The sequence below is a fragment of the Aptenodytes patagonicus genome, chromosome 10, assembly GCF_965638725.1.
Source record: "Aptenodytes patagonicus chromosome 10, bAptPat1.pri.cur, whole genome shotgun sequence".
Classification (NCBI taxonomy): Eukaryota; Metazoa; Chordata; class Aves; order Sphenisciformes; family Spheniscidae; genus Aptenodytes; species Aptenodytes patagonicus.
The window spans coordinates 14,050,121-14,077,229 of NC_134958.1; the positions used below are offsets into that span (position 1 = coordinate 14,050,121).

At 42.2% G+C, this 27,109-nt stretch overlaps 1 long non-coding RNA gene across 1 annotated transcript in view; it reads left to right on the plus strand.

Moving 5' to 3' along the window:
- The window catches only part of LOC143164980 (uncharacterized), a 32,812-nt gene extending 13,945 nt beyond the window's left edge, over positions 1-18,867 (plus strand). The window contains exon 6 of the long non-coding RNA XR_012996172.1: positions 17,631-18,867. This is a non-coding gene — a long non-coding RNA (uncharacterized LOC143164980). The remainder of the gene's footprint in view (positions 1-17,630) is intronic.
- The last annotated feature ends 8,242 nt before the right edge of the window (positions 18,868-27,109 follow it).

Here is a 27,109-nt window from a genome sequence, read left to right on the forward strand (position 1 = left end):
TGCAAATTGAGCTTTTGTGGATGCAGATGAGCTATACTTGTTTTACTGGGCATGTATCTAATTCACACACAAGTTCATGACAAGTGATTATACAAATGAGAAGTCAAATGACTCGAGTGTTTTGTATTAATTAGTACATTTGTGAACTTTTAACACACACTGATATACACGGTCGTATGTATTTGAAGATACATCTCTGCATACGGGTTACTAAAGGTAAGTTCTAGTACCGGGAAAAGTATTAGTACAAGGACAGTACAATGATACAAACAAGTCACCTTTGGATTTTTATTCCGTGAGGTAAAATGGAGAGATTCTGATGTATTATTTACTAGCTAGGGGTGAGTACTAAATGTGGCTTTTTGTTCCTCTAAAACGAAGGTAGTGGCTCACCAACTTCCGGTTTTCACAGACACCAGCAAAATATCTTCCCCTTGATTTAATCTTCAGCTCGTTCCAGCTTTCCACCTTCCTTCTGTAAATACTTGCAATATGTCTTTACTCAGCATCTCTGAAGGCAAGGGGAGCACAGGTGGAGCTTAAAGCTAGGGGTAGGAAATGAATTTAAGCAAAGGGAGATACTACTTGAATATCTTTTCTTTTTCTGCAAAGGGCTTCTATCACAAATTCACTATATAATCGTAGAGCAATGTGGTACTCCCCAGAAATATCTAAACTCCACCCAAAAAAAGTCCACAATAAAGGAGGGACCTATAGAGAGCATGTTTTGCCCTTTATTTTTTTTAAAGGGGTATCCTTTAGATTTCTGCCAAAAGGTCCTATTACTGAATCCTGTACATTAAGCTCATTAAGTGTTTTAATTAAAAAGTGTAGGCACTCCCCTTAAGTCTTGATTAGATGTGTATTGTTCCCTCTGTTGAGAACCATCTCCTTCGCCCAGTTCTGGCCACCTCTTCTCTAATCCTGTTTTGACAGAATTCTCCTGCAGCTGACTTGAGGCCTGACTGTGGGTGGGAACCCACAGATTTACAGCACAGTTGATCACATATACAGAAAGCCATTGTTTTTAATTGACAGTTAACGTGTTGATATTGGGGAAGAAATGCTCTTGAGATCCTTAGTGTTGCTGTCCTCTTATCTCCTTGGCAATCCCTCTGTTTAGGCAAGTCAGATCCTCAATGTTTTATTGAGGTTTTGATACAGGCAAGTCTACCTCACCGCAGTGATTAAGTGGATCTGTCCTGCCCTTTTATAATTTCACAGTTTCTTTGACGATTCTTTGATCACCTCCAGTCTCAGATCTCTGCAAGATGCCATCGTTTTCCAGGGTGTGCCTCCTCTTGACAAATCAGTTCCCTGTGAGTTGTAGTTGAGTGGGGTAATCCTAAAGTCAAACAGTCCCTGTTGCTAGCCTATACCAGTACCTTTTAGGGATTTCCATCCTACATGGAGAGTAGAAGACAACAGGATGAGGAAAAGCCCAGGTTTGCGTTTTCACAGGTACCATCGTTTCAGCAGGAGACCAGTAACTGTTTGAGGATTTCCAGATCATTTACAGAGGAGGACTGGAATGAGCTGTGTCGAGAGAAAGTGGAGCAGAAGGAGCAGGGTCCGTATCCTTGGTATCGCCATGACCAAAACTGGACCATGTCATCTTCAGATGCAGTAGGCTCATGAGCAAGTGAAGGTCAGTGAGCACAGTAATGTATCAAGGAGTCTTTGGAATCAGGCTTTGAATTAACCAGGCCATCCCATTCAGAACGTCAAACAATAATCAAAAGATGACTACTGATTAGGCAGACCAAGTAAAACAACCTGAACGTAACTGCAGTTGTGCAGACCTGTGGAATCACGCTGCTTAGAAGGTGCTGCAAGTGGGCTTCAGCCATACCGTTGCCCTTCTCCTTGCCTGCTCTCCCCAAGATAGAGTTCGCAAGAACCAAACCTTGAGATAAGGAAAATGTGCTGCTGTTGCGAGGTTAACACCGGGAAGGTGTTCAAATGAGGGAGGCGGATCCCACTAGCTGCTGGTTATTGAGGTCCAATAGTCTTTTTATTTCATAACTGAAATTGTAGGGAATATCCTGTAATAGCGAGTAGCAGAGTAGAAGCCAATTACTTATCTGGTGAAGCTGATAGAAAGGACTGGTTTTTGGGTTGACCTACCACTAGCTTGCATTATGAAGCTTTTTTTGATGTGACAATTATACCTGCTTCTTATTTGTTCATTAATAGCAGTGAATACATTTTAGCCTATTTTAGCCTTTCTTTCAAGGTAGAAGAATGAACTTTAAATATGTATCTAGACAACAGCCTGTCTTTCAAACAACAGCCATGAAGTGCCACAGTGTTTTTAACCTTCCCATTTATTCTTGCTTCAAGGTAAGTATATGTGACTTGGCTGTCAGTGTGGCCATAAACCATTGCCTAATATACATAGTCAGATATTCCAAAAACAACAACAAAATAGTCTTCTCTTTGTGTGGATGACTGTTACTGTCTGGTGAATGTCATCTGTGTTAAAGTGATTTTAACTTGTCGCCCAACAAAAAAATGTGTTATAGCAGCACTTTGTTAGCATTAACATTTTTCTGGCCATATCCACTGCAGTTTCCAGGGTCTTATCTTATGTTTCTGGCTCTGGAATTCTGCATCTCTGGATTTCTAGAAACAGAGTTTTTTAATCTTCCATGCATTTAGTAAACATATATTCCCAAAGCAGACTTTATTTTGTCTTTTGCATAGGGGCTATGTGCATAGAGCACAGCATACATTTTACTAGCTATACTTGATTTTAAGAAATGAAAGTAATTAATAAGGTAAAATCCTTAGTGTACACAAGTTTGGACCAGGAGGGATTCATATGCTATGAAATTTGCATAAAAGAAAGGCATTTCTGGCTGTCTTAAATTTAACATTATTTTATGTAAGTATGTTACTAAGGCTTTTGTATTGAAATGTCTTCTTACCAGTGCTCCGTGATTTGCAGGGGTGTTGTTCCTCAGCAGAAATAACTGGCTTGGCTATTTTGTAATGTTATTGTTAGAAAATCCAAAAGTAATATTATTTAGAATCGCCTTCTACAAAGTTTACTATTCCACTGATACTAATCTTAGGCAGATACTAGATGCAAAAGATTTGAGAATGACAGGAGTGACTAGCCATAGCACTCAAATAGGAGCAAAAAGAAGGAACAGAGTGATTGAGCAATCTATGTGGAACATTAAGATTTCTCCAGATGTGACTTTGCACCCTCATGTCCCCAAAAGGAGTTACCAGTATAGATCAGATATATGTAATACCTAAGGAAGCATTAATCAGCTCCTAGACTCCTCAGCAGGCTGTGAAACACTCTCGGGAACAGTCTGCCAAAGAATGCCGATGATCAAGTGATTCTTAACTTGCATTTCATTGGGGAAATGTGTTGTCAGTCAATATCTTGCCAAGCAAGTTTAATGGGGTGGAGATTCTGGGAAAACTGGTGGGACTGGAAGTAGTACTCTTCTAATATTAAAATTGAGTTAGGCTTCTGAATAAAAAGTGATTATTTGCCTAATTTCCCTTCAGATGTTCTAATATACACATGGGTCCAAAGCTAATTCTCTGACTATTTAATAGCTTTTAGCTGGTTAAGATGCAGACCTTAGAACTGGGGGGGTTGGGGAACGACGACAACTCATGGCTGGGAAATTGGGTAAGAAGAAAAATTTTGAAATTTTTTTGGTCCTTCTAAAATCTTTTTCTTCATGGTTTCTGTTATTTCCAGTTCTCTCATTCCTTTGTGATCTATTATTTCTATGGGTGTTTCTCAAAAAGCTGCTGTTCCTGCTTGTAGAATATAGCAGAATGGGGACAAGTGGTTTGTAATGTCATTTTTTAAAAAAATATTTTCCATGATGCCTAAAAAACAGGATGGAAAAGAAATCCTCTTTATCTTTTCAGAAATATGGCTTAGACTTTTTTTTTTCTGTTGGGAGACTCTGGATAACCCAGAGATGGGGGACTGTCAGCTTTGGAGACCCTGGCTTGAAAAGGCAAGGATTTGAAGTCTCAGCCAACATTACTTCTCCCCAGGTATTTGAGTTAATGAACATAAATAGAAACCAGATAATTTCCAGCCACCTGTAGTAAAGCAATTTCCTTTGCAGAGCAAATTTTGCTACCATCTCTCTCAGATTCTGACTACGCATACCCCACGGGAGAGAAAACCTCAGCATCCAATGTAAGATCTCAGCAGGCAGGAAATTTTTTTTTTCCCCCTTTTAAACAAAATATAACTAGTTACACTTCACCTTTTGTTTCTAGGGTATGTAAAGAGAATTCACAACCTGGAAAAAAACCAAAGCTTTTAATCTTTCCCCCAAATGAATCAATTTGGAATATTTTCTTTGAGCAGACTGACCTTCCCTTTAGCTGTGCATGCCTGTTCTATAGGCTGTTTGTGCTGTCCAAAGACTTCCAGGTGTTTAAGATCCTCATTCCTGAAGGTACTACGCATAAAAAAACTCTAGGAGTTCCTAGAGTGCATCCACATTTGAAACCCATCTCAGGGTCTTGGTATTTGCGTTCAGCATTTTGCATTTCTGCCACTGTTGAGAGAGCAGAGTGCCTGTAGTGTATAGTTACATTATGATTAAGCTATTTTAAGTAATGGTATAGCCAAACAGCCTGGTGACATTTTGAAACAGGTAGTCATTGTTCTGGTAAGCCACCTCATGGTTCACTGTGGTGGAGGTGGGCCACGTGTCCGGCAATTACTGTGTTGGGTGTCGTACAAGTTCTATCAGGGGTAATTGAAATTTGGGACTTAATGTCAAACTGAGCAATCCCTGTGATGCTTCTTGTTTTATACCATAAGTTTCCTTGATACTACCCCCCCACACCCCTAAGTAGAGAGGCCCTAGTAAAGAGGAAGAGAGATGTGCATCTGCACTGTATCCCTCACACTGGTGAGTTCAAGCCAGCTGCTGCAGGCTTGTGTGAAGATAGGTAATAGATCTAGACCCAGTGACGCTGAGAAAGGGACTGATGTAGAAGAACATGCTTCTTTCTGATTATTTTTTTTTTTTTTTAATTGAAAAAGTTCATGCGACAAATGCCTGTTTGGGGATTAGCCAGCTGACCCTGACTGGGAAGTGCTGTAGGTCTGCAATAAGAGAAGTTGAGGATGCCTAGAATGACTTTTGTCTGTTGCAGGTCTTGCTTTGTGGCTCCACAACATTCATATGCATTCACTACTACCTCCTCTCCAGCTGCAAGTCCATAGCTAGCCAATTTGGTATTGACAGATAAATCACCAGGGCTTCTCTAATGGAGCCAGCACTGCTGACCGGAAGGTGTTTGTCCCCCCTTGGGTTATTTTTGTCTGAGTAATGCACAGGAACTTGACATAGTTTGAGATTTTTTCTTTTTTTTTTTTTTCTTTTTTTTCTCAGTGGAGTTTCTGAATTGCATGAAACTCACCAATGGGACTCATATCACAGAATCATTTAAGTTGGAAGGGACCTCTTGAGATCAACTAGTCCAAGCCCCCTGCTGAGGCGGGGTCAACTACAGCAGGTTGTCCAGGACCATGTCAAGTCAGGTTTGGAGACTATACCTCCTCTCTGAGCAACCTGCTCCAATGTCTGACCACCCTCACAGTAAAAAAAAAAAAAAAGAAAAAAAAAAAAGAAAAAAAAAAGTGTTTTCTTGTGTTGAGATGACACTTCCTTTTTTTTTTTTTTTTTTTACATTTGTGCCCGTTGCCTCTTGTCACTGGGCACTAGTGAGAACAGTCTGGCTCCCTTGTCTTCATTCCTTCCCATCAGGTATTTATACACACTGGTAAGATCCCTGAGATTTCTCTTCTCCAGGCTTAAGAGTCCCAGCTCTCTCAGCCTCTCCTTGTATGAAAGATGCTCCAGTCCCTTAATCATCTTTGTGGCCCTGCACTTGACTTGCTCTAAGACAAGCCCATGTCTGTCTTGTACCAAGGAGCCCAGAATGGCACACACTGGTAACGAGCAGAGGACCTCACAGGCTTTTCGCTTTCCGCAGTTGATCTCAAAACCCACTTTCAAGAGAGAGTGTTTTGTCCAATGTTTTTCCCAGCCTCTCTGACCACCACGAGGTGACTGAGGGGTTCCTAACTCCGGGAATGTATCAAGTCAGTTTTTTTTGAGAAGAAAAGGGCCATGAGATACATGCAGGCTACAGCACACTTGCTGAGCTAACACGTTGCTAACCAACACGTTATTCAGGAAAACCTTGGCTTTGTCAGCCCTGCCAGGTAGTGGCCGTTTTTCTGTCCTCTCTCCTGTCACACTTTATGGAACCTTTACTGCATTCTTCCACTTTTTATCTCTGTTTTGGCCAAAGCAGGCTCTCCAAGAGTGTATTTTGTACCATTGTTCCTTTGGCGTAGATTGGCCAGGAATTCAGAGACATTAGCAGCTTTGTTAGTAGCAGTCACCAGCATAGTCAAGCAGCAGGGGGAGAAAAGAGAAAATTAATTCTAAGGGTTAGGTAGAACATACCAGTGGAGAGTCTGGCAGAGGCACAACAGCTGTTGGGGGTGACTGACTGCCTGTGAACTCCCTCTGTGTCCCAGTAAACCTATTTCCTAAGAGCTTCTAAATACCAGTTGTTTCCTAACAAATTCTTCTGTTTATCAACACAGAATACTTTGTAACACCAAAGAGCAAGCAGAGCTGCGAGAAATTTCAAGTATAGGCAAATTGTTAGGCTTGAGGCCTGAACGTATTTTCTGGAACTTAATGCCATCTCTGTGTTCCTGTTATCTCAGATTCCTAATTTAGATTTGAGATCTCTAAGGGGTTCATTTGAACATACTCTTTACTAGCACTTTAAAAATGTCAGACATATGTTTGTCAAATTTAGAGCTGGTTTAAGCACAATTATGCATGCATTTAAGCATAGTAGTTAAGTGATTTCATGAACTATATCATTAAGTTTATACTAATATAATTATACTGATACTAGCAAGTTTTGTGAGTTAACTGTATTTGTTTCCAAACAAATGTAGTTAGTTGTATTGGTACAAAATCTGTGCATAGACAAACCCTTACTTTTGCTAATAATACAGTATTACAAAGGTGGGATGTGTTTTGTAAGAGGCATCATCATATTCTTCCCCTTAAACAAGAGGAAACTGAGGAGTTGGAACAAGATGCTTTAGTAAAAAGTGGGTGTAGATTTTGTTTGGTTTTGGGGGGCTTTAGGGGTGGTGGTGGTGTTTGTTTGGTTTGGGTTTTTTGTTTGAGGGAATAGGGGCCTGTAGATTTCAAGGACAAAGCATGCTTGGCAGCAATCCAGAGATTGTTTCAAGTGTTCCTTAGTCAAAAAAAAGTAAAAAGTCAGAATAACATGCAGAATCAGTATTGTCGGGGCTGTCTTGACTGGTGATGACCAGGGAAGGGCATCTTTGGTGGGTGAGGGCAGGGGCTCTGAGCACAGCTGTTCCTAGGGGAGCTCCCTGCGGCCTGCACCATGCCAGCAGCAAAGGTGTGTGCTGAGCTGTCACACAGAAGAACCTGGCAACTCCTTTGTCTGGCTCATCACTTCTAGCAGCTGAGCATTCACCGGGTAGAGGTCGAAAAGCCATGGAGAGAGACACATGGATTGTTCCTGGGAAGTCATTTCTGAATCAGATTCCACTCCTGCAAACCATGCAATACAAGAAACCTCCCCTTCTGGAGCTGGGGGATTTGATGGGTGCAGGGGAAACAGCTGCATGGTGTTAGGGGGTTCTCTGTATGCCTACGGGGAGGAACAAGAGGATGGGAGTTCCACTGCAATAGTCCAGTCCCTCAGCTTACTTCTCTTTGCGTGCAGAAGTAATGGGACAACCTGCAGCCCCAGGTGTGGCGTTGCCAGCATTAAATATCAAAGTTAGCCCTTTCCTTCTGTTTTCCAATTCTATAAACCCTGCGTAAGTACTGCCATCCCTTGGGAGTACTGCTGTACTCCGTCTGCTGCTGCCACCTGGCAGCAGTGTCAAGCCTGATTCATCTCCTAGTGAGACTTGTTTTAAAGGGATGAGCCTACATTTCTAAATTAGCTGTATTTTAACTAACTGAAAGGTAGGCCAGAGGCTGAGCTGCCAGCTCTCTCAACAAAAAGAAATTTTATTTTGAGAGGAATGCAGTAAAAAGTCCGAAGTCTTTTGTCTGGAGTGGATGTCATGTTCTCTCCAACTGCTTTGCTGGTAGAGGAACCTCTCAGGATCAAGTTCTCACTGATTTGGTTTAGGGACTAAACTGGAATGGGCAGAAATGTTTGGATAGAAGTTTCCTATCACAGCATCTGTTTTTTAAAATGAATGTGTTGATGTTTCAGTAACGTTTGGGGAAAAAAGTAAAATCTTCAAAAATTGAAATCATGTTTTGGTTTGCCTTTCCCACCTCATTTTATATTTGATAGCGTAAAGGGTCTTGTTTGACTTTCAGGCTTCAGAAGTTATTATTTTCAATATTCTGATGTGGTTCTTATTTCAGCAGTTCCAGCCAGGTGCCGCATTTGGAACAGCTCTGCTGGCCACAGGGAATTGCTGTTTGGTCACAGCTACTCTGAAGTGTTTCCTTCCCTGTGGGTGCGGCGCTGGCTTGCAGGAGTTACTGCCCCGGTGTTCGCAGGGGGTACGTGACGGCTGCCAGTGCCAGCCGTTTCCCCTGGTCCCAGCACAGGACCACCCTTGCAACAGTGGTGCCTCGGATGCTGCAGACTGGTAGCTGGGCCACTCTCTTTTCTCCTCTGTTTTGAAATGCAGACATCAAGGTGAAAGAAATGTTCTAGTAAACTTGTTCTGAAGCTCTAAAAGAAAACTTTCCTTTTCCCATGTGTTTTCCATTTTGTTAGTTTTGCAGTATCAACTTTTCATCCTGAGTCAAATTTTTTTTCCCCAAAACCAAAACAAAATCTAGCATTTTCCTGAAACAGAAATCCCATTTTCACACATGCATTTCCATTGATTTTTGTGGGACTCCTCACATACATAAAGTTAAACAGCTACAGAGTGTTATTGAAATCGCGACCATAAATTTTGTAATAGGTTAAAAGTGTCCTGTCAAACTGTGGATAATAATTTCTGGATATAATGAAACTGTTCATAACTTTTGGGGAAAAAAACGAGACTGCATTTCCCCCAGTGATTTACAATGGCTGTAATTTTTAAAGGGCCTAAAATAACTTTCCAATTTAAAATTATTTAAAATACTTCCCTGAACAAACAGTGATGCTATGTTGGCCATACTGCTATCTAATTAAATATTTACTAGACTTCTGTATCTGGTGGCTGAACCAGGAACTTGGAAGTGCTGATGCACACAGCTCTGAAACGGCATCTCTTCAGCTCTGCCGGCTGACAGCCCTGACCTTGGCGGGCTGACCCTCTGCCTCCCACACCCTCGCTTTGCTCTGGCTACTCTCACCCTGGCACTGTCACTGCAAGCCTTTCATCCCTAAAGCTCTTCTGGCTTGCATGGATTTTATTTCCAAAACTCTCTTTGACAGGTGAAAATGTCTTTCTTTGAAGTTCCCTGGGGAGGCAGATTCCCCTTTGGTCTGCAGTTCGCTGCACCAGCGCCCGTGCCTCTCTGTGTGCGTTTCTGTTTGCTCTATGAGCCTTTCGCCTCTGCTGTGCTCTAAATATTCCTCATTTAATGAAGCGAAGTTCTTTAATTACTATTTTTCTTTGTGGAATGGCTCATGGTCCCTTGGTCTTTTGATACTATCAGGCTGAAAGGGGAAAAAAATCCTTTAAACAATTTTCTGACTCCCTCTAGAGGATTTCTTTCCAAGCCCAGAAATAGCTCCACAGTGGGAGAAGCCGAGCATTCAGTCACTGCGCCTGCACAGCCAGGTTTCAGTGCAGATTACGTCTTTTCCAGTACCCACAGACTGCTTTTATCTGTCAGTTGCTGCTAATGTCTCCCAGATTTTATTCCTGCTGTTCTTTAAATACAAATGCTCGCAGTTCATTTTTCTGTAGGCAGCGCAAGCCTGGCTGAAGGACTCCGCTGCAGTTATTACTTCTCGAGGAACGGACATTCCTGTGATGCACTAACTCCTCTGGACCAAACTTTCTGAGACTATCCAGTAGAAAGCTTACTTTTAACCCCTTTTGGATGCCTTCTCTCCCATTGCAATAGTGAAATTCTGATGTCTAATTTTCATGATGTCATGGGTTTTTTCCCCTTCACATAATTTTCTTGTATTTCTGTCCTTTCCTATTGCTGTCCATTGTGTCACGCCACAGGTGATGAAAAATGCCATTAAAGTTGGACAGAGTGGTGTGGCTTCTTTACGAAGGTCACAGGAAGAGTGGAGACCTTTTTATTAAAGCGTACTAATGCAGTCTCTCTCTGAAAGGTGATAACTTGGTGTCGGTGGTCTGTAAAGAAAAATGCTCCAGGGCACTCTGTGTGAAGCTTGTTTCTCTGACACGTTTAAATGATAAGGAATTTATTCCTCCTATTTCAGATGCATTATCTTACGTAACCATTCAGTACCATTATCTTATTTAACCGTTTCAGATGTGTTATTTTATTTAACCGGGGGAATATTGCTAGCAATAGTCGGAACAAGCAATCCCAGACTCTTCTTACTGCCACTTGTTAGTTCAAAATTCTTTCAGGATCTTCCTTAGCAAGCAGCTGTGGATAAGGGCTAATAGCTGGATTATTGCTGCACTAAATCATTCTCAATTTGATATAGGTTGCAGCCACCTCTAATTCACCCTTATTTCCTAAAGGAAATGTTAACCAGAACAATCACTTTAAAAGCAGTAGCTAATGATGGGCGATATAATTTGATTCTTTTAACATACTTGCAATCAAGAGAGAAGTAAATCATGGTGTGACCAACTAATGCTACCATCACTCCCTCGGACAGGGGGTCAGGCGTGGGTGCGTGCATGGACCTCTCTGCCTCTTCGCTTCCTCGTCGATCTTGTACTCCACAATTCAGCTGATTTCTTTGGAGAGCCGGGTCCTGGATGATTTCATCCATGGCAGAGGCTGCAGCACAAAGCTGGCGTCGGGTCCCCCTTCTCGCCCATCACACCCCTAGCACGTAGTGCTGGGACGTGGCTCCCCCTGCACGCCCTAAATGCAGCACCTCTGTGCTGTCAGGCGCTGGGACTGCTGGAAAGACTGTTCTGATGTAAAGCTTTAAAGCAGCCAACTGTTTTATTAAAATGCACTGCTTGCCTACAGCTAGCAGGGTTATTTTGACCCCTTGACCAAAGTCCCTGCCAAAGCACAATAAAAAGTACCCCGGGGTCAGGAAGGCCCGCAGGTGGTTGGCCTGGGGTGTTTCTGAAGGGCACGGCGGCGGTAGGCACCGCAGGTAGGGTGGCAGCAGTCATTTATTGCTGGTCATGCATCCTGCCTACAGCTGCCTGTTTCTCCACCCTAACAGCGGCGAGTTGTGATTGCAGTAATTTCGTATTTGGCTCCTAAAACTGGTTCGGTTTTACGGTGTTTCACATGTGAAAGTAGAGAGCCCCCAGAGCACCACCATTCACACGGACTTCATTCCTTTTTTCAGCATACGGCTCAGGCATGCCCGCGTCCTCCGGCCCGAGGGGCGAGGCTGGCCGTGCCCGCCGTGCCCGCCGTGCCCTGCGCGGGTCCGGCGGCCGGTAGAGGCGGTTCGTTCCCCAGCTCCCTGCCTGGGAAGGGGAGGCCCGGCGGGACCGGCGGCGGGGCCGCTGGGCGGGGGCGGGGGGCCGGCGGGCGGCGCTGGCGCTGCCGGCGGCCGCGGGGCCGGGGCCGGGGCCGGGGCCGCCCGGCGGTGAGTCAGCGATGTGTTTCCCAGCACCGAGCTGCCCGGGGCGGGAGGTGCTGGTTCGTTCGGGGTTTTTTTCCTCTTTTTTTACCCGAAATCCCGCCGGTCTGAGGTTTTCCCGAGGGCGATGCAGGGCCTTAACAAAGGGGCCGGGGCTGCAGTGGCCCCTTCCGCGGGCGGTCACCCGTGTATTGTGTAGCCTGGCCCTGGGCTCACATGCCTATTTACTTCCCAGGAACCGTCATGGTTTGTGCTGTGCTTTATTCATGGTGCCGAGCATGTAAAAACAGATAGGAAGTGTTAGAATTATCCATAAAGGGGATGCTGACCTGCTTAGCTACATACATAATTCCTCCCCAAATTAAAATGCTGAATACCAAAAAAAATGTTAGCGGGGCTATCATTATACTACCGAAGCTAGTGGCATGAGATATATTCTTTTCAGTGCTTCCTAATACTTCTTTTTAAAAGGTGGCTGTAAGTGGCTAGAAGCCGCGTAGCTTCTGTGTGCGTATAAAAATATATTTATGTCGTGTCAGTTATAGGTTAAGGGTTGTTACTCCATCACATCATGAGGGGCCTAGAGGAACATAATGTTCACGTATTTAGGGAAGTGGCAAGCTGAAATAGCTCTTCTGCAGCGCTTAAAGTAGCAATCTGGTGTGAATGCTTGAGCTTTTCTGCCACCAAGCGAGGCCGAGCGCAAAGTGACTGGCCCATCTTCTCCCCACAGTCATTATCTCCCGTGACTAATGTTGCTTTAAAATTTCATTTTCTTCGTTGCATTTTCTACCTGTTTCTTCAAAGTATTCTGTCATTTCAAAGCTTGTCATTTGTTTCACTGAAAGTATTTGATTATGACCCAAACCGCAGGCATTTGCTTAGTAATAGAGCATTAGTCTTGGTGGTGGAAATGGTAACTTACATGAAGACTCCTCTTCTTGCTTAAATCAAGACTTTATCAAGAGTGATGTTGTCAGATGTGTCACTTGGAGTTCAGCATGTGTCTGAAAGTGAGCGAGCAGGACGGAGAGCCCAGGAGCGTGAGGCTGCCTGCAGCCGGCTGCGTGGCCATACACTGCTGGTGCGGGCTAGCAAGGGCAGTCGAGGAGGGGGGAATGCGTCGATGACCGCTGTTACCAACCTGGGGAAAGCTCGTGAATTTATTCCAGTCGGACCTCATGTTCTTCCATAGCGTATCACTCTTTAACCTTCGGAAGGAGCAGGCACAGAAGAGATTCAGTATTTCTGTTTGTACAGAGGACTCTGCCTGGTGGTTAATTGTACGTGCGCCTGCGGGAAGCTGTTGCTCGTGTTAGTCATGCTGCATAAAACACCTTTTTCCCTTTGATTGTTTGCTGAGCAATGGCTTGTTAGAGAAGACCAAAAAACTATATGTTCTTGCTCAGAGATTGAACTAGAGTAAATCTATGGCTTTTTCACACAGTTTTCTATGTACCTTTTTACAGAATATATATTTTAAATATTTAGCCATTATAGAAAATTTTACAGAAATAAAAATAATACTAGGCTTTGACTCTTGTATAGTAATAAAACTTTTACATTGTCTCCATGAACTTCTACCTGAATAGACTGTTAAAACACTATTCATACCTCAAGGCAACGCAAGATAAACCTGTTAAAGGGCATCTATTACCTGAAACCTTTCCTCGTTTACATATACTGTTCCCAGCGTAGTAGAAGTGTAGGGCTGTTGCTAACTGAGGCAGAAGGAACATTTGGAAGGAGCAGAAGGCACTTGCAGATGCCACCAAAGTTTATAATATTTCCATTCTGTTGGCAGTTTACTTGATGGTAGCATTTATAAATGTTTTCTGTGGATATAGAGGAGGGGACATATCTTTTTTCTTTACACATTTAAGAAATCAGTCCATATGATAGCTATGCCTTTGAGTTCCCAGCTGACAGCATGTAGTCCGTCAGCATCTTTTGTGGGACGGTAACTGCCATTTCAGTGGATGGAAGGCCTTTCTGGCGAGCCTACGGGCAAGAGGATGCAATGTCAAGTCACAGCTGATGGACCTTCTGCTCCTGCATGAATTGCTTTCTGGGGAAGTTTGGAGGAAATTTTAAAGAAGACGGCTGAGTACAAATCAATATTTTTCTTGACAGCCCTGGTCCTTTCCCTCTCTTTCCAATTTGCATCTGTCCTCCAGAGATGACAAATCGCAGTGTAGTAATCAGAGAGGCTTTCCATCTTCTGGATTACAGTGTGGGTTTGGGGATGGGTTTTTTTGTAATTCCACAGACAAAATGGATTAATCGGTTTACTGTCTCCACTGTAAACCCTTTGAGATCCCTTAATTTTCAAATTCTCCCATTGCTTGAATAGGAGTGTAGCTGTAATTTTTTCCCCCTTTTCTCAGGTTAATTTTTAGTCATTAAGATTGTTCATCTAAATTCTGAAATTAGAAAACTTCATGCTATTGAAAGCACTGCCTGAAAGTCTCTGTAAAACCTCACTTGTTAGAGAACTGATCATGTGATGAAAGCTCTTTGTCGTCAAATGTCAAATTTTTTTTCTTTTGTGGTTTCAGCCTTGCTCCAAACATGATTTGTTGTGTGGATGCTGTTCTGTAAATAAAGTTTTAGCTGAAAAAGTTGTCGAATCTTACTTATTCCATACATGTGGAGGTATTGTGAAGCCTCACGAAAAACAGGAGAAAGCCAGAAGTTTATTTGCATTCTTTCAGCAAAAAAATCACACACCCTTTTTAGCAAATAAATGTTTGTGTAACGTTTTAATTTGATTTTATAATGGTTAGTTTTGTTTGCAGCTCTGTTTCCTAGCTTTTGGTTCCTGATTAACCATGAAGGCTTTAACTGTGAAATTCTTACTATTTTACATTGTCTGTCTCTCAGAAAAACATAGAATTAGGAAACAATTTGAAGTATTTTAGGTTGAGCAGTTACTGCAACACAGCCTTACTATTAAGCTTCAAGGTTCAGTATTGTCTTTGACATTGTTCCCTTTGTGTGTCCTTTTAATTTTGGAGACTTACTGAAGTGCAATTTTAAAATTAACCTGGGTAGTAACATAGCCATTGTAATGATCACACACACCACAGAAGCGGTTGTACAAACGCATGCTGGTATTTCACTAGTCCTAGTCTGCTGTGCAAGTTATTTAATAGCTGAGGTGGAAACTTGCATAGCTCCTTTATCTAGCAGTGGAAGATCAGATCTCATTTTTATATTACCTTTCATGTATTTTTTCCAAAGCTGCTCTTTTGTATTGCCCAGGAGGGACCAGTAAGATTTTCTGTACTCATGCAGTGTCATACAGGCAAATTGCGACTAGCTTTATTTCTAACTCGCTCTGAAATTGTTAAGATTAAATGATTATGTAAGGTGGAATTCAATCCCCCCCAAATAAACCTCTGAACTTCTGTGAACACTTGAACGCTTTCAAATACGTACCTGGGGGATCATGAGGGCAGTGTGGCACGGGGAAAGGAGATGTGTCATAATCTCTAGAAGGTCAATAATAAGGCTTTACAGCATTTCATTGGAGGTGGTTAGACTGTATTGAGTCGCTAGATAGGATGCTTCAATATAGTATCTTTATTAAGATGCTATGTGGGAGCATCGTTTTCTCTTTGTTTTTAGAGGTTCTGATCCTCTGAAGCAAATTCCAGCTTTGGAAGGGAATCTGTGTTTCAGAAAAAATCCGTACAAGTTTCAGAGGACTCATTGCAAAAAAAGAAACCTAGCTGTAAAAAAGAGACCACCCTCTTCTGTTCTTTCACAATAGAGCTTTCCTTTACCAGAACTGCTTATGACATGGCAACTTCTATTCAAAGCAGAAGATTATAAAGTACAGAGAACAGCAAATTCAAGCCTATGTATCAAATTCAGATCACATTGTTTGTGTTTGTGCTGAGTGACTGATTATGTTTCTAAAAATTTTTCTTTCTTTTAGCGTTGCAGCATAATTTCAGGAATGCGAAACGTGTAGAGGTAATTTTAATGAGGGGACTTTGGAACATAGATGTGTTTATTTGTATTTGTGCTCACCGAGTGTGAGAGATTCTTTAAACAGAAGGATCTTCCTCATCCCAGATAGATACGATTAGCCACATTCTGGTGCACTTTTCATCAGTGTAATACGTCTCATTTCTTTTTCCTTTGCCTTAAAGCCAAAGACTTTTTTCATTAATTACTCACTGTTTTGGTGCTACTGTGTATATGATAAGCCAAATTCTTCTGCTCTTGAAACTATTAGGAAGCTTTCCTGTTGATTTTTATGGGACCAATGTCAAGGGGGACAAAAGGGAATCCTAATAGGTTCCCAGTATGGAAAGACGTGCATGAATTTAATTTTAAAATTTGCAAGGTAGAACCCATCATAAAGACGCTTATTTATTCCTAGTGAAGAGGATTAATTTCACGAAGTGGCAGTTTTTATAATATGTCACTTAGTTTTGATATGTCACACTATTCCAGTGCTAGGATTTTAATGATGACATAGGAACAATAATCATAACGTTCTTTTCTGATTTCATGTTTTTTAAACATAATAATGTGGTTTCCGTGTTTTTCAAAAGTTTATGATATGCCGTGAATTTTATGACTTTTTATTGTAGCTGTTAGTGATGACCAACTTGGTTCAGTATTTTAGAATAGCTCTGGGTGGAGAAACTTTGCTTCTGAGATGCCAGTTATTTTAAAGAATGCACATTACTTTTTCGTAGTTGTACAGTACTCTTCAAAAGTTGTACTTTCTTAGTTGTTCTGTACTGTTCAGAAATACTAAGTCTAATGATAAAAGAATATACTGTATACATGTAGGGCCACTGGCCTTATGTGATGCTTTTAGGCCTGAATGTACATTAATTCATATTCAAAGTTTTACACGTGTGGAAGTTTGTACATACATTTCTTGCATTTTCAGCATGCAGACCGGATAGCTATTTAGAATCTACCTGCTGTAATTTTTTTCCAAGGAAAAAAGCAGGAAAGCAAAGTGTAAATTAAAATGTTCATTTGAAAGTGTTCATTTGCAAGTTGGATTTTGACATTTTTAAACTTGAAAAAGCCTATGTTCTCCCCCACATAGTGCATCTAGAGGAGAAGCAAATTTATGAGTTGTGAGTATTGTAAAGAATATATTCATGAATATACTGGGGGTTTTTTTCTTGGCCTGGTTTGATTGCTTCTTTACTAAAAATAGTAGCCTTAACTTTGAGTTTCCAGGCCTCTCTAGGCATAATGTTTTGATTAAAGTTGTCTCCTTCCACCCCAGTTTTTTTACTGTAGTTTGTCTTAATTTGAACTTAAAAAATTCAGTGTGGTAATCTGGCGATGAATATTATCACTTCAATGAGCTGGAAGTCCTGATGTGATTAAAGTTTGACAGATGATGGTGCATCATCCATCCTCATCTACTGAGGTTTCAGCTGTAGGCACAGTCGGTGCTATAGTCCACGGTAAGAACTTTTCCCCTGCACAGCAACGATCCACAGTTCAGCTGTGGATCCTACAGCTAAGCAGTAGGACCTTTTTCAAACCACTAAACTCTTAAGGAAGGCATGCCATGCACATTTCCCATGCTCATTAGGGCATAAACGCTGCGGCTTTCAAGAGCGGCGTGGAAAAATCTCCATTTCACTGCAGAGGCAGAGTGAACTGGAGAATTCACTGCATTATTCATCCATTCAAGAAAGCAGGGCTACCATCTAGTATGGCAAAACGAATGGATTTTCTGTAAATATGAAGATTATAATTATTCTAGCAAAAGTGCATTTGTACTAAAGTTTATGTTATTTGTGATGTTGACTCAAGGGTGACAGTAGCAAATGTACATCTGACATTTGCATGAACACACAACTTAAAAGCTGTTTAATAATCTTTTGCAGCGTCTCAAACAACTCTGTCTAGGACAGAAGCAGCTAAAGAAGAAGAAACCCTGAAGAGCCTCGTGGACATTCTGCAGCAAGTAATGCGAAATGTGCCCACGCAGGGCACGCCAGCTCAGCATTCAGCCGTCGCACCCACTCTTAATGATACCATTGATGCTCTTTGGTTAAAAGTATAGAGGAAACATGCTAAAAAGCAAAAAAAACCTAGAAAACGTTGCAATGACAAGAAAACCTACTCCATCTACAGCACCATCAGTTTTGACACTCCAAACTGACCCAGATATTTCTGTTCTTTAATGTGTTTATGAGTCTACTCAGCTGACAACAGCACTGAAAGAGCTAGCCTTAATATTTCAAACTGCTGCTACAAAAAAGAAGACGACGACTCTTGATCAGTTAATAAATGGATTTAGTGAAATCTTTGAAGAATGTTTTAAAAAAAAGGAATGTTAGGTATCACAGTTAAGTTTGAAAACCCAGAACCTACCAGCAAAATGATGAAAAAGGTTGCATGAGTCTAAGAAGGTGGAACATCAAGCTCTAGGCAAAGTCATCTTGGGAACGACTGAAACGTTGCAGATAGCAGTAGAGAGCGCACCTGAAAGCATTAAACAAACCACATCTCAATGGGTATGTTGAATTGGCTGGAATCTAGACAGCAAAAGCTCAAGCACTAGAAAAGTAGTAGAGAATTTGTGAGAACAACTGTATAATTCTTCTAACGCTTCCTCTGCTCCTCTGTCTCCCTCTCTCTGTCCACTAGGTCTAGGAGGGAGCTCAACTGAAACCAAGAAAATAAGATCTTTGATTAACCTGCTTTTTATGATTTTAGTCATCAATTAAATACATATATTGATAGTTATGTTGAGAAAAATACTCCAGCTTTTAAGAGTGGTGAAAACACTCTAAAATACTAATAACTGGAATATTGTCATTGTCTTTCCTTGAGGCTTAAAAGATCGACTTTCAGTTTTGTCAGTCACCCAAACCAGATATAACTGTGTTTATCCCAGTAATTAAAAGTTACCATTTTTAAATGTTTTTACTCACGTCTGTTACGTGACAATGATAAATTGAACCGTAGTGAAATGAAGAGTAATGCTCAGTGAGCTTTTCCAAATTTTACTGTGTTTCATATGTGCATATAAGAGATGACAACTCAAGTCACTCATATTTTTAGAATACACTCGATGTTCTACACTAATGGCACAATAATAAATTGGCTCCAACAATTTCTCCATTTATTTTTTTTGTGGACATATTCCAATTTAAATTTCATCATTGGAAAATATGTTCTTACTTAAAAATAGTACCATGCAATATTTACATTTTCTGCTGCTAGTTGCCAGATTTTTGGAGCTCTATACTATTTCTATTTTCTTACTGTTTATTTGGATTTTCTTTTGGTTCTACTTAAATTCTTAGAAGGCTTCTGTCAAATGTTGTTCTTTCTTGAACACGTCATCTTCTGCATGGGTTAAAAGCTGAAGGTGGGAGTTTTCGGGTTTTTGACATAAAGATGTTTTTAAACTAAATCTGTTCACTTATATGTCTTTTAGCTCAGTATCCATGACATACTTCTTCATTGCTTTTTCCATTAAAAATGGGTTTGTACCATGATGATACAAGGCATATATTCAGAGAAGTACAATGTTCACGTTCTTGGTATTTTAATACCAAGTAAAGAAAATAACTATATTTTATATTTAATTTTAAAAAAGATTTCTAACTTTCCAGTATAGTCATTATTTCATAAATTTGGCATATTAGTTAAAATGTTTTCTTAAAACATTTTTTTCTTCTGCTTGATGAAAATTAAAAGCACTAGGGTGTTGCTTTAAACCATTGACCTTTATTGTATGCAAAAAGTAAGTGGTACAAAGAAATAAAAATGCAATGTGGAGACAGCAAAAAGCATCACAGCAAGCAATGGAGTTTAGATCCCAACTGTGGTATGACGGGGTTTCATAACTATGGAGAATCTTAGTAATGAAGACGAAAACTAAAGTCAGTGGGGTCAGAACTGAACTGTCATGGGAAAGGTTTGGAACAGACTGGATAAGGAGTCAGAAATCTCATTTGTCGTCTCTTGTAGGAGCAATTGCAATGCATTTTTCTGCTTTTCCACTTAGAACTGCACATAAACAAATGGACTTTTTGATTGTGTGGAGTAGTTGCATAAGTTTTTACTTAGAAACAAGTTAATTTTCAGTATGCAGTTTATTTATAAATTGTTGACAGCTTGATTTTTTGTTTATTATTATTATTATTGATGTTGCTCGTTTGAAGTTAGTAATTCATGTTCCTTCAATGGGTCACTGGAACTTTGAGGCAGGAGAATGATGAATAGTGAATACAGTACTCTGAACCACAGGTTTTTGTACAAGTAATCACTTCTGACTATGTTTTTTAAACTCTCTGGCTTCGCAAATACTCTCACCAACTCTAGGTATCTGTCTCAACAGGTATCACTGTCAGTGTAACAATAAGGTCACAAGAAGTGGATCTTTCTGCTTCACGTGAATTATGAGTTTTTAACTTATCAAGGGTAAGCAGGCAGTATTGAGAAAGATTAAGACTCTTTAGACAATTTTAAGTGCGGGATTTTGGGGAGTCTAATGCTTTCAGAACAGATGCCTTATTTTCACATGCTTGTATCAATATAGGCTAATATGTGTGTGTGTTGGTAAAGAGAGATATTTAAAAAAAACCACACCACCCTTAGTATGTTGGAGTATGACTTTCTTATGGCACAAGTTTGTGGACATAACGCACTGGGTCTCATGCCTGTTGACAGTACTAAATTGTTTGTAAGACTTTCTGCAAGACCTGAGGAAAGAATTGCTTCTGAGTTTGCAGTGTTTGGATGCAAAATGGAAACAACCTCCCCCACATTAGCAAACATGATTGACACATGCACGAGATGAGCACGTGGTGTGTTATGTTCTCTAAGGGAGTTTGAAATATGTACAAAACATGAGCTTAATGTCCAGTTTGCTAAGTCGGTGAATGGCGTTGTGACATCCAACGCGTGACCCAGCAGTATCCCTGTGGAGGCAGCAGGATCCTCATGGAACTGCCTCACGATGTCTTGAGCTGTGGGTGCTGAGTGCCCTTCCTCCCCAGTCTGTAGATCATTTTTTTCTGGTTTCAAAACACTTGGTCTATTTTTCAGTAGCTTGATGCTTCAAAATACCCCAATTCACCAAAACCTTCCAGTGCTTCAGAATGTGCTGGATGGAGGTTTGGGAGCTCGGTGCCTCCCGTGGTCCAGCCCTCAACTCCGCAGGTTGCTTGCACTCAGGTGGTCGATGGGGTGCTCTTAGGCAGAGCCCCTTGAAGCATGTCTGACTGGGGGGTTAAAAATTATGAGATATAAATGGACTTACACCTCCTTCTTACTTACAAAATACACTACTGTTATGAACATGAATGAGCTGTGGTCTACTGTATGCCCGGCTGTATTCAGAGTGTCTCGTAGGAGAGCTCGTGTATAGAGGTTTCTCCATCACCACTCGGACGCAGAGCTCGCGGCGCAGCTGAACCGTTCGCCTTTGCTCAGCTGATGTCCTGTGATCGTTTCTGTGAATAACTTCATTGCGTGCATTTGGGCAGCCACGTGCTTTCTTCTGTTTTTCAGAGTACTTAGGCAGGGACCCGTAAGCCACTTTCAGAGTAGTTCTGAAATAACTAGGTAATTACGGAAATGTCACAGCCAGATGCTCCTTAATAGTTCAGTCAAAATCCTTTTTTTATTTGACATGAAAAGCTTTACCAGGGCTGACTTAGCTTAAACCTTTAAAAGGGTACGCATCTCTCTGGTAAAATCATTTAGATTGGCATCCACAGCTAACTGCAGAGCACTGGATCTTTGAATAGGCCAGAATGAAAGTTGTATCAAATGTCTGATTTAAGGTGGGTTTAAGTATTAAGAATGTTATAGCAGACTATTCTTTAAAGAAAGATTTTTCTGCCACTTTTAATATAATTTAAACATTTTTAAGTTTTCTGCTTTGTAGAAACATTTGTGTAAAATTGGAGCAGAGTTAAGTATTTGTAGATGTAAGTTGCATAATTTGTTAATATAGACATCATTTCTTGCCTTAATGCGAATATTCTGATAGTTGGTAAATAGCAAATGAGCTTGATTTTTTTTAAAAAAAGGAAATAAGATATTTTGAGGAGGATTCTTTAGATTGATACATTGGCCAGTTAGAATTTTGTATTAATTGTGCTTAGTTTGAGTATTTAAAGTATTGTAGATTACAGTTTGTGGAATTATGAAGTGATAAAGTATGTTTAACTTAGTTCTAAGAAAAGAAACGGAGCACAGCACTTAAATCATGATGCTTTTGTGCATATTTTTGACATGAGAGAAACACTAAATTGTCCTGGTGAACAATTATTTAGATTTTATTTCCTCAGAAATTTTTGGATAGTATTGAAAAAAAAAAATCTAAAAATTACTCTCCATTTAAAGGATATTAATTTCTCAAATCTAATTCTGAAAATTGTAAACATTTTATTTCTCCTGTGTCTGTACATATTTCTTTTTTGACTGTCTTTACCTGAAACTCAGCACGGCATGAATACACTGATAAACTGTATTATCTCCATTCTCCTTTCAAAAGTTGCTGCCAAACTGAAGTTTTGTTAATACTATAATCAAGCACATGCCCCTGGTATTAAGCTTGAATTACTTCAGGGTATTTTCAGAAGATGATGTTTTTCACTAGTGCAGAACACTGCAGCTCCTCTGCGTGGGCTCCCTCCCTCTCCGCCTGTTTGGGAACACTTACAGCAAGATGCCGTCAAAACGCAACAGGGGAATTCTCCCAGAATTACTGACATCAAACACCCTGAAATCACAAGTCAGATCCTGTAAAAACTGGGCTAGCTTAGAAATTGAAATTCCTGACAAATAATGGAAGTCGGCCCCTTTTTAGCTAGCTGCTGGCTTGGGGCCTTAAAAATTCATGTTGTGAAGACAGGGAACCCAGTTGCTCTCGATCAAAAGAGATGGCAAGTCATGAGTTTCAGGCGTCATGACATGACTCCAGGTGTTGAAGCTTTCTGAAAAATATCAACTGTCACTGACGCTAGGATGACACTGCAAGAAATGCCAGCTCTGCTCTCACTGCCCGCTGCTGTGCTTAACCCATCGGGTCATGAAAACTTCACTGGGTCTGGAGGAAGAGAGCTATAAAAATCAAAATGTATCAAAACTTAAGTTGCTAATAAATGCAAGAAGCAAAGAAAAATAACTTAAAATCACGGCTCATGGCTTGACTGTCTTCAGGATACACAAGACCCAGGCAGGATGACTTTCTTCCTAGAGCAGAGATGACTTTACCTCTGTCTTCCCTCCTCCCCGCGGTGGGATGCTGTCTTTACAACCTTCCACCAAACACGAGGTTTATTGTCCTACATCTACGAATACCTCGATTTTCAAGCTCCATTAGTAGGGATATTGCCTTTGAAGAAGTGACTCAGGAAGGCAGGTGCACATTTCAAAGTTGCTTCTTGCCTAAATCATTGCTCAGCAGTGTTACAGGGATGTACCTCTTCTGTATTAATTACAGCCTCTTCGTTTAAGCAGGCATGAGCCTCACTCTTCGCTGCTGGGGTATTATCTACTTCTCATCCTCGGGTGTTTTGCTGATTCTAAGGACATTGAATGTGTTTGTACATTTGATTTTGGTCTTGGAGCGACAGGCAGTTGAGGCACCATCCTGTGAAGTTTTACAGATGTATAATTTGACTCTAGAAAGTAGTTTAATTAGTGATTTAAATGGAAACAGCCTGCATTGGGCTCCGCTCTAGGTTTTCGTAGAACTGGGTCCTTGTCTTCGGTCTAGCTTGCATGGCTTGGGTTACCTTCATACATTCCAGCGCAGTGCAAAAATTCTGGGTTTGTGGTCATCTTTGAAAGCCTGAGAGGGGAGTCTCTGCAGGCAGAGGAAACAGAAGTACTTTTCTTGAGAGATTGACTCGTCAGGCTTATTTTCATAAACTTATATGAGGAATTTAAGATGAACTGAAATAAAACAGACTTGCGCTGGTACATCTGCCAGCTCCAAGGGGAGTAAATAATCCGGTATCCCACTCCATGCAATGTCAGATGTCTGAATATAATATATTATTTTCTTTTTGTAGCAGCCTGACCACAATTTATTAAGTCATATTAGCAAATTTAAGTTATCTTTTATTTTAGATATCTACAGTAAGTTTGTATAGTAGAAATACTCCGAGTATAAAGGGGGGCTTGTGTCTGTAGGATCCAGCACATACTTGAAGATGATTTATATTTTACTCTCCCCTTTCCCTAGTAAATGGTTTCATGGCCTTGGATTGCCACAGTTTTAAAGTGAATTTATCTGGATTGTGAATTGGCAGTTTTAGCTCAGTTCAGAATTTGTGCTTGGTTTCTGCTGGATCCCAGCGGGGAAAGCTGCAACTTCATGTAAAATACGCACGGTTGAGAAGAAATACTGCTGCACTGGGAAATAGGGAGAGTAACCCCCTTGAAGCTGTATTACTTTGCAGTGAAGCTCAGTAGCGTGCAGTGGCTACAGCACCTATTTCTCAGCTCTTAGTTGGGTTAGAATAGCTACATCTGTTTTTGTGTACTTTCTTAAAATCTGCTTACTGTAATACTGTTTCAGCACCATTGCAAATTAAAGCCTTATCATGGTTAGGGAAGGAAGCCCTTATGTGAGGAATGACTCAGTCGTGACCCAAGGAGATGCTTTTTGTGTGATGTATTTTGCGTTTTCTGCTACTTTCCATTGTGATACTGAGTCTGGAGGGAAAGGTGCTGACCGCAGGGCCGTGCAGAGGGCTTTCCTATACGTTTTGTCAGACTCTGCTAGCTTCTCCACGTTTCTCCCTGTTCTTTGCAGTCCGATACGTGGGGCGTACATCACTGGGACACTTGGACAGTAAGATAGGAGAGGTGAGGCTGTGGATGCTCCTGACATCAGGTCTGTGTGCAGCACAAGCCTTGGTCCCTGGGCAACGTCTCCATCGGTGTCTGCAGTTCCCGTGGAGCCAGAGGGGGATTTTTGTACAAAGCTCAGCGAACTTTCCAATAAACAAGTAAGTAGGTAGACCAAGGGAGTTTTCCAGCTGGGATCGGCTGCCTCGCTCCGTCGATGAAGCAAAACTCTGCCGCTTAGCGTACAAAACGTCTCCCTGCTTCCCCTGCTTGTTTACTGCCTGGAGCACCCGTGACATCAGCCGGAGTAGTAAAGCAGAAATGGTTTACTACCTGGTTTCTGGTTCTGACATTCCCATGGCAACCTCCTCCCCAATTTAGTCACAGTTTAGTGCCGTACAAGTAGGATTTGTTGAAAAAGGAATAAAGGTTGCAGTATGAAAAAGACACTTCCCCATGTGTTCCTGATGGCCAGTAAATAAGGATTGAAGCACAGGGTGAATACGAGCTCTTTATTGGATTTGGCAGGGCGCGCGCTTCCCAAGGTTAGACTGCTTAATGGCGCAAGAAATCTAAAACAAAGGAAATTAAAAGAATAACATACAGCAGCTGTGATCAGCTACATTTTAAATATCATGCGGCAACAGAAGAACTGGGCTGCAGCTACAGACCTGGTGACAAAACTGGGTGTGACTGTAAGATCAGAGAGATGATAAATTAAAACAGGTGTGAAGCAGGAGAGGGCTCGGGAGGGACCTCCCTGTATGTGAGCAGAAGTTTGTGCCTTGTTTCCAGCTGTATTGCCCAAACTTGCTCTATCGCTGCCTATTCTCCCCAGGAATGCTGTGTCCTTCTGCTGAGACCCCCGTTTTATGTCCCACAGGAGCCATTTGAGAAGGGTGAACAGAAGGGGGTTGGGGTAATGCGGCGCAGGCTGGTTCAGAGTTGTAAAAAGGCTCATTGAATGCAGCGGCTCTGTGTTGATTTTCTCTTGGTTTCCCAAGATAATGAGAGCCTGCGGTAATTTTGGACCTTGTTGGCAAGCTGCTGACAGATCTGACAGAAGCATGGGGGATTCGAAGATGCGGAGGTCTGGAGAAGGAGATGGGGAGGGGGACAGGGACAGGGAGGCAGGGACTGAAGGGGACAGGGCCGAGGAGCAGCCAGGAAAGGAGAGGGACGGGGAGAGAGGGCCGAGTGCCTGTGGGGAGCAAAGTTTCCCATCTCCCTGCTCTGGTTTTGTTTGCAAAGGGAAACCCCAGAGCATCTTGCTGCTGCCACCCTCCTTTCGTCCTAGCACAACAGAGGAGCAGCACCTCCCGTTGCTGGGAGCTGGAAGGGTCTGGGAATGGTTCACTCTGTAAAACCGAGCTCTCGAAAGTTAGGGAAATCCTAGGATTAAGGTGTGGGTGTAAGAAGAAGTTCAGCCTCGCTGAGCACATGCTGTGAAACATGTCGGGCTGCGCGATGCTGCTCACGCTCGGGTGATTAAAGGGACCCGGGCAGCCCCGGGACTTGCACTCGATGTACCTGGTTAACCTGACGGACGAGCTACAGAGGCTTGAGAGCAGGAGATGAAAGAGCAGGAGAGTGCGCAGGACTGCCAGGGAGCGAAGCAGGAAGCCTTCCTTCCTCTGCAGCCCCTTTGGGTCTGAGCCGTGAGCTCTGTCTCCAGGAGAGGAGTGGGCACACGAAGCCGGGCCATGGGCTGACCCCCCCTAAGGATGCTCTGCTCCCGCGGTGGCCGGCAGGCCGTGATGGCCCTGTGAGCCCTGTGGTCCTCATGCAGCATAGGCAGCTGCAGATTTTTTTTGGGGGAGGCGTTATTTCTCTCTTTTGGCCAACAGCTGCACAGCCCCTGTGGGGATGTCTGCTCCTGCAAGGGCAAAGCAAGACCAGGGAGGTGCCAAATGCTTCGCAGGGGCAGCCCGACTCCTCTCTCTGCAAATGCATTAGCTCTTATCATCTTGTGTGTTGGTGCTTGGTAATTCAGGTCCATAAAAGCAACCTAGAGTCTCACACGGGGCGTGCAGGCACAGGGTGGCTCAAACAGCTGCATCTTTTGACTTGCCTTGGGAGGAAAGGTCAAGAAGGAAGGAGTTACCCCTTATTAGTACTAATGTCACCTCCAGCACCGTCGCAGTGGTGATCAGTATCGTGGCAGGTGCAACTAGGACTCAGCAGCTCACTTCTTCGGTACATGGAAATTGGGGGTTGCGTGTGATGCAGCACCCACATGCTCCTCAGACGTGTGTCATTGCCACAGCCATTGTGGCTGCTGGAGTCCCGGCTCACCCCAGGGTGGTGGCACAGCTGCTGCGGGACCCATTTCGGGGCCAGGAGTGAGGGATGCTTCATCCTGCCCTAGAGAGCTGGGCAGAGAGCAGCCACCCCTTTGCTCTGCAGCACGAGGCTGCAGGGAGTCTGTGGGTGGTGAAAGCATGGCAGGAACAGTAAAAAAGCAGATTTGGAAGGCTACAGGGGGTTACTAGGGGCTGCTGCCCATCCTGCGCTGTGCCCTCCTGCAGGTTCCTGCACC